The sequence below is a fragment of the Dermacentor silvarum genome, chromosome 2 (assembly GCF_013339745.2).
Source record: "Dermacentor silvarum isolate Dsil-2018 chromosome 2, BIME_Dsil_1.4, whole genome shotgun sequence".
NCBI classification, from domain to species: Eukaryota; Metazoa; Arthropoda; class Arachnida; order Ixodida; family Ixodidae; genus Dermacentor; species Dermacentor silvarum.
In genome coordinates, this window is record NC_051155.1 from 224,047,026 (window position 1) to 224,055,570 (window position 8,545).

Below are 8,545 nucleotides of genomic sequence, written 5' to 3' on the forward strand. Positions count from 1 at the left end.
CAATACATCTATTGCTGCAAATTACGGTAGCACTGAACATCGGGGCTAAGCTTCCCGCTCCGGCAGAACAAGTGGGTCGAAACTTGTTGCTTCGAGCGTCCGTAAACTAAACACAAAAAGTTTACAATTTGCGGTGAACACAATAACTATAGACAATCATAAGCAGGTCTCATTGCATCCCCAATCGACTGTTGCATTACGTAGACTGGCCATACAAGCTGCACAAGCTACCTTCTCATCGACAATATCGACCTTCGCACGAGAGCTATGTAAGAGTCATCATAAATCACCTTCTGATATTACACGAGGAATAAGGATTATAAGCAGGGATCCTTATAAACAGATAATCCTTATTCCTCCTGTGCTACTCCATTAGTCAGCCATCTTTTTTGATTTTGGACTTCTGATATTGCAGTCTCTGCTTATAAATCACCTCGACACCTTACCATCAGGGTATGGTTTTGGGGTGATATGAGAATGATATACATCCGGGATCATAGAAGACACACTTTTTAACGTCAAGTGAATCCATTCAACTTGCCCAAAGGCCTGTAACATCTGACGAAGCGCGCGAATGTCGTGCGTTTAGGGGGGAAATACTTTTTAATACTAATATATCAATGTATTTAGGTCATGACGGTGTGATATTATCACTCGTAAATTGTTTTGCCTAAAACGTGAGAATATATTGAGCCGAGCAGCATTATATAGAGTGATACGAAAAAAACGAACCAGAGAAAAGTCCCACGAGTGCTTTTTTTTTTTATTGAAATGAAAGTAAGATTAGCGCATTTAGTTGCTTTTGCATTGTGGTCGCTACTTCTTCTCATATACCAATAGTAATAAAGTTGGTGTCCAAAAAGTAACTGTGCGGTGATAAAAAAAGAAGAATATGATGATAATTGTGAATGACATCGAAATTTCACGTGCGATTGGATAGCGCAAAACCTGTAATTCGTCTGATAGCGTCTGTGGGTAGCACTCAAAGAACAATCCTCACACATTGCAGGAGCTATACGTACAGGCGGCCATTACCCAGCGCATTGCACAGATAACTCCAGCAACCCTCCACCGAGTGTTTAACAATATGCAGTGTCATGTGTAGACATGTATTCAAGCCGTTGGTGGACACTTTCGACATCTCGTGCAGTGATCACTGCGCTACCGTAAATAATAAAACTTCAAATTTTAAGACCACCATTTCCAGCCTGCAGTTACTTTTCTAACCTCCATAAAAAAATGTAAGCGGATCCCACGCACGCACCATGGGGATCAATGTTATGCGAAGCATTAGCAACGACTCCGGGGAATATAAGGAACTGGTGGACGTTATGCAGCATGAAATAAGGCAGACACGGCAAAACAATTGTTGGATTGGAAAGAGGAAACCACGTAAGTTGTGGAACAAGGAAATCAAACAAGCTATAGAAGAGCGTAAAGAGGCATCTAGGGCTCATCGAGAAGCTAAAAAGTTGGGATTACAAGAAGAAGAGGTGCTCCTTAGATGGAATACATACAGAGAAGAGAAAAGGGTGGCGAGTGAGCTCGTGCAAGAGAAAATTAAATGCGAAAGTGAACGTTCGGTGCATAGCATTCACAAAAGAGACAAAGGTGCCCCAAAAAGATTCTGGAACCATATAAAAGCACTCGGAGCTCCAATTAAAAACTCGCAAACGGCTATAAGGGATGAAAACGGTAACATCTACGAAGGAGACGATGCGCTGCGGTGCATTAAGACGTTAAAGCAAGGCACTGCTGACTAATGCCATAGAGCAAGTGATTAGAACAAAGAAAATTCCCGTTGGATGACGTGATAGCAAGATGAACCTCATCTACAAAGGCAAAGGAGATAATGATAAGACGAGCTCGTACAGTTACAGTAGCGTCGGTGATATATAGAATGACAATGCAAGCCATAAAATTAGAACTGTCGAAGTGTGTGGAGAAAAACGATGTATTGGGGGAAATACAGAATGGGTTCAGGACAGGCAGACGCTTAGAGGATAATATGTTTGTACTAATTCAGTACATAGAGATTTCAGTAGCTCAAAAAATACCTTTATCGATAGCATTTCTAGATATTAAAGGAGCTTATGACAACGTAGACAGGGAAATGTTAGGGGATATTCTTCAGTACGAAGGAATAGTTGACGATTTCGTGGAGCTGCTGAGGGAGATATATAGAGACAACCAAGTACGTATGGGAAGGTCGAAAAGGTAATGAAATGGTGGGAATTCACCAAGAATTGAAGAAGGATGCCCTCTGTCACGATTGTTGTTCACGCTTTACGTTAAGGGTATAGAAAGACGACTGGAAAACAGTGAATTAGGGGCAGTGCCTTGCTATTTGAGGCTTGAGCCGGTTGGCTAAGGACCAAAACATACCGGAGCAAATATTCGGAACTAGATGAGGCATGTGTATACTGCAGTAAAGATCCAGAGACCACTCAGCACATGCTAATGGAATACGACGGGATCCACCCAGTGATAACCGTAGGTAACGTGCAACTCCCAGAAGCGCTTGGGTTTAAAGTGGAAGGAAACATCAGCAGATCATCCGTAGAGATAAGCAAGAGATGATTAGAGTACTGGTGTAAAAAAAAAGCAGGGAAAAGATGGATACGCCCTGATCTTTAAAATTGTAGGTAGCGGTACAAAGTAAATTTTTGAAAAAAAAAATTAATTAGAAGTATACAAAAATGCTAGATAAAGAATATGTATAGTATACCTGATTAAATCAAGCAGGCTAGGTGTCTATTTGTCGCCGCCCCGTTTCAAAGGGGATGCCAATAACTCATCATCATCATATGTGCAATGGCGCATTCACTAAGCACTCCATTAATCACGGCCTAAAGTCTCCCTTGAGTGGAGAGGGGGGGGGGGGGGGCTCATAGTTCGGTGACCAGTGTACACACACACACACACACACACACACACACACACACACACACACACACACACACACACACACACACACACACACACACACACACACACACACACACACACACACACACACACACACACACACACACACACACATATATATATATATATATATATATATATATATATATGAACGAGAAGAAAGGCCGAGGGGCCCGATTTTTAATAATAATATAATAAGAGTATTATATATATATATATATATATATATATATATATATATATATATATATATATATATATATATATATATATATATATATATATATATATATATTGTAATGACGAAGTTAGCACAAGCGTCGCTGTGGTCGCATGGCTGCTGAAGTGAGGAAGAGAAAGACGAACGGATCGGTGTCGCTGGTTTTTGCCTCGCGCTGGCGTTTGGCTGGAACTGCTCGGGTGCTCTTTGAGCTGGACCTAACGCCAATAAACCCCATATCATTTGGTGGAGGTGCTGGGTATACTAACTATCCTACCAACTCGCCCTGGAACTCCGCAGCCGCACTCTGCCCTCCGCTACCCCCACGACCATGCCAGACGACGCCGGTGAGCGACCCACTTCGTCAACTGTGCAAGTCACCTGTGGTGCCGTTCGTGAACGAGACCCGGCTGTGTTCAGTGGCACCGCTGATACCGACGTCGACGACTGGCTTTCGTCGTACGAACGGGTGAGCAACAACAACAAATGGGACGATCGGACAAAGCTCACCAAGGTTATTTTTTATCTTGCGGGTGTCGCCCACCTCTGGTTCCGCAACCATGAAGCAACCATTGCGACATGGAATGACTTTAAGACTGCATTCGCGGAAGTATTTGGCCGTCCTGCGGTGCGAAAGCTTCGCGCTGAACAGCGCCTTCGCCACCGAGTGCAACAGCCGGGCGAGACTTTCACTAGTTACATCGAGGACGTCATAGATCTCTGCAACCGCGTGAGCCGAACGATGACTGAGGAAGACAAGATTAAAGAAATCCTCAAGGGCATTGAAGACGATGCTTTTCAGATGCTCATGGCCAAGAATCCTACCACCGTTGCAGCCGTAGTCACATATTGCCAAAGCTTCGATGAATTACGCCGGCAACGAGCGCTCTCCCGCCAAACTGTTCCTCAAGTGGCCTCCCTTTCCAGTTTGGTGACTGCTCACGGACAGGCTGATGACGGGTCTCTCCTGCCTCAGATCAAAGCCTTCATTCGTGAAGAGGTGGCCCGCCAGCTCTCGCTGCTCCCTCTCACCCAGGAGCCTGTCCAACCTTTGTCCTCGGCCGTGCAGCAGGCCATCCGCGAGCAGGTTGCAGAGGCCCTTCCACCAGTCCAACAGATTGCTGCACCAGCTCAGATTGCTGCACCTTTGACGTACGCTGAAGTCGTGTCGCGTCCTAGACCAACGACGCTCCCCTACTCGGCGCCGCCACCGCGCCCAGCGCTTCTCCCTGTCCCTCAAATGCCCCCTCAGTACTTCCGGCCACAAGATCCCTGGCGCACGCGGGACAATCGGGACATTACAATATATATATATATATACAGTTAATTACGACCGCAAAAAGCCAACAGACAACGAAGCCAAGGAAAGCATATATAAAATCAGCTTCTGTGGTTGAAATTGAAATCTAGAAAGCACCTATAGAACAGCCTCAGGGCACTACAACACTATCGTATTTATGGTTTCACACCTACTTACCAACAAAAGTGGACAAACTGCATGCATATTTGGTATAACAGAGCACTCATAACGCACAACTCAACGAATGAACATTAACTGGTAATCTAAAGAAACTAACGTGAACCTTCTCTAATTCACCAACAGCTAGATTCACACTCAGGTGGCTCATGAAACTATGCTATAGTTGTGTCAAGAATTCTAGTGGAAAAAGGGGGATGACCGTCATGTGCAGTGCCTCGGGGAAATGTAAACAAAAAGAGAGAGAGAGAGAGAAAGAGAAACGGGGTGAGAAAGGCAGGGAGGTCAACACGAAAAGTATTCTGGTTTGCTACCCTGCACTGGGGAAAGGGGAAATGAAAGGCGGAAATAATGGGGTAGAGAAAAAGCAGTTAAGAAAAAAATTTAAAAATTAAACAAATTAGAGGAGGTTGGAAACGTCTGTGAGAACTATAGTCTGTCAGAAAGTCTACTCGATCGCAAAAACTTCAAGAGTGCCTTGACTGACTTGTTGTGTGACGAATGTATAGGCCGGCGTTCCAGGACTGTCTGCTCCGAAAGCGACCGGTCATCAAGACGCGCCAGCGCGGTCGCGAGTGACTGCCTATGTGCGCTGTATCGGGGACAATGACAAAGCACGTGTTCGATAGTTTCCTCGTCGCCGCGGTGGTCACTCGCAGCACTATCCTCCCATCCGATGCGGAAAGCAAACGACTTCGTAAATGCGACACCAAGCCACAATCGGCAAAGTACCGTTGTTTCGGGTCGGGACAGTCCAGGTGGAGGTCGAAGTCGAAGACAGGGATCCAGTCGATGCAGACGTGTGTGCTGCAAACTAGGTGTGTTCTAATACGATTGTGTGGCATCGTTTGGAAGCACTCGAAGTTTCGCTGCTGCATCTGTTCTTGACAGCGGGATTGATTCCTGCGCTTCATCGAGCAGCTTCATCGGCATGTTCGTTGCCCGGGGCCATTACGCCACAGTGGCTAGGTAGCCACTGAAAGGTGACGTAGTGTCCTTGCTCGACGAGGCGACGAAGGAGCTCTCGGATTTCGAGGACTAGTTGTTCGTTCGGTCCACGGCGTAAGGCGGAAAGCAAGCAATGTAGAGCTGCCTTGGAGTCTCTGAAAACACTCCATTTGTTAGGTGGTTCCTCACGAATTATGCGAAGTGCGCTACGAAGAGCAGCAAGCTCCGCGGCTGTCGATGTCGTCTGGTGTGATGTCTTGAACTTCAAGGTGGAGACTTTCGCAGGAAAAAAAACACTGACCCTGCAGAACCGTCCATGGTGGTTGAACCATCAGTGTATGGATGGGTATATGATCACTGTATTTTTCGTACAGCAAGATCAGCGAAAGTTCCTTGAGAGCTGTTGATGAGAGTACGGCCTTCGTTCGAATTCCTGGCACTGTCAGTCGAACTTGTGGCTGTACCAAGCACCAAGGAGGAAACAAAACTCTCGCTGCAGCTGTGTAACCTTATGGAAGGAATATACGATAAGGCAGTATCGTCTGGCAAAAAGAGGCGCGTAGTCGGTCTTCTGGCAGTGAGGCTAGATAGTGGGAAGGGGCGCGAGCAAGGTGCCTGACGTGTGCTCTGAGCGCTTCCATAATAATGTGAATCTTGGCTGGGTAGTCATGCGCAATTGCAATGGTTTCTGATGTTGATGTACATCGTGGCAACCCTATACAGACCATAAGTGCCTGTGCCTGAACAGTTTCGATTGTACGGATGTTAGTTCTACAGGTATTGGTCAGCACTGCTAAGCTGTACCTCAGATACCCGTGAAACAGCGTCCTGTAGAGTTGCATCATCGCGTGTAGTGAAGTACCCCAGGATTTTCCTCCAAGAAACTTGAAGAGATGAGAGATGGCTGTCAGGCGCTTCTTTAGGTAGGTGACATGGGGTCTCCAACAGAGGTCACGATCGATGATTACCCCTAAGAACCTGTGGGTTCTGACGTAAGAGATATTTTGTCCATCGATGGATATGGCGTATGATGTCATTGGTTTCCGGCTAAATGCGACCAATGCATATTTTTCCGGGGAAATCTTGAGGCCTTGTTCACTATAGGTATGTCGTTATCAACGTCACAGATTTTTGGAGCCTTGCACGTACTTGAGGACGCGTTACGCCAGATGCCCAGACGCATATGTCATCCGCATATATTGACAACTTCACCGTATTTGGTAGGCATTCTACGAGAGCAATGAGCACAATGGTTGAAGAGTGTTGGGCTCAACACACCACCCTGTGCTACTCATGTCACATCAACCAATTAATGTCAATTAAATCATTAATCGAAGAATTGGAGAGTCAGAATTGCCCTGCACTAGGCACTGCTGGTAATAAAATTACCTCCAGCGCTTGTCGAATGGGTGCCGCCATGCTACAATTGACCTGCCGACGGGGGGCCGACCCCCTCTTTAAAAACAGAAAGGAAGCCGGGCCCTCCCCTCCGGGCCCTCTCTAACTTTAAGCACTGTCTTTAATCAACCAGAACCGACGAGCTGCCGTGGCGGCAGGAAAGCGGGCTCGTCGCGCACCTCGAAGGCCCGGGTTCGATTCCCCCCCAAGAATGAAATTTACCAAATTTTCTTTGCAAAGAAATTCATTTACTTCGTTTACCTGCCTGAGAAATATGACGTCAATTGGAGCATTTCTTCACGTGTTCTTACTCTTTGCGCCGTCGGCCATTTTTGGTATACCATCATTCGGTCACGCCGCCGACTACGACTCCGGATTTTCGCGTAATGGGGTATATAATGCTTTCGCATTAAAAGCTACGGCCGATTGACCACACTGGCAGGCTGGCTGCGCTAATGCGAAAACAGCGAAAAAAAAAAAAAACGGTGGCGTTCGAACGACGCGCGCAATTTGCATACTGATAGACTAATTGACGAGCGCGCACTCCCGGGCAGGCCTCGTGGAATTCCAAAATCGAGGGGAATGCAGAGACTTCCATTTAGAATACTCGCGAGCTTACGCCGAACAGAACGTCCGTATAGCGGAGCATTAGTACCGTATTTTCGTGGCTTTACACAGCCCCCTCTTTCCCTCTTCCGTTGTTATTGTTTGCTTGTGGTTTCTTATTTTGTTGTTGTTGTTTTCTTTTGCATATATGCGCGTTACAAAGAATTACGTCAGGATATTGTTGCGGGATATTATGCTTCTCGAAGCGTAATTAAAATCGAGCAGTGTTGCCCGAAGGGCGAAGCACTGGAAGCGATAGCAATTAGTATTTATAGCGTTGCGCTGAAGCTCCCCAGACGGCGTTCTACGAATAGGCGGAGCCGTCATGTTGACGCGACACAACACGCGAGGCCAACTGCAGAAACAGCGCTCTGGCAGCAGTCAGGCGTCTCAAAACGCTGGCGTCATCTATATATGGACCTTACGCTGGCGTGATAACTCAGCGACACCACCACGGTGTTTGGGTCACGGTGCTCGAAGTGTTCTGTCCGTTCCGCTCAGAACATGTGTGCGAACCACGGTGTGGTATTCACACAGCAGCGCAGCTGCCCTATAGTGTTTGCGCGCACATCGCTCACGCCAGCAGCGCAAGGCAGAACGCTGCGTTGGCTCCACTGTATAGCCGATTGAGCGAAACATGTGGGCGCTTCCACTCGGCTTCGTCGTTATTGCAGGCAAACGCAATGCCTGTCACTCAGATCACTTGAGATTTGGTGACCCTCCGCGGGCGAGCCGCGCTTGCAGCGTCGATACCGGCACAGCACGGCGACAGCGCCGCCGACGGCGCGAACGCGCCTCGTGTGTCCACGTAACTGCTGTCGCAATAGAAACACTGGCAGGAGGACATAACACTGTACCTAGGGCTATAAAGTGAGCACGAGCACGGGGCCGCCGAAGCTGAGCTGTTGCCGTCGTCTTCATCGTGACACAAAGCACCCGTACGTCACACCATCGGTCACACTATTCCT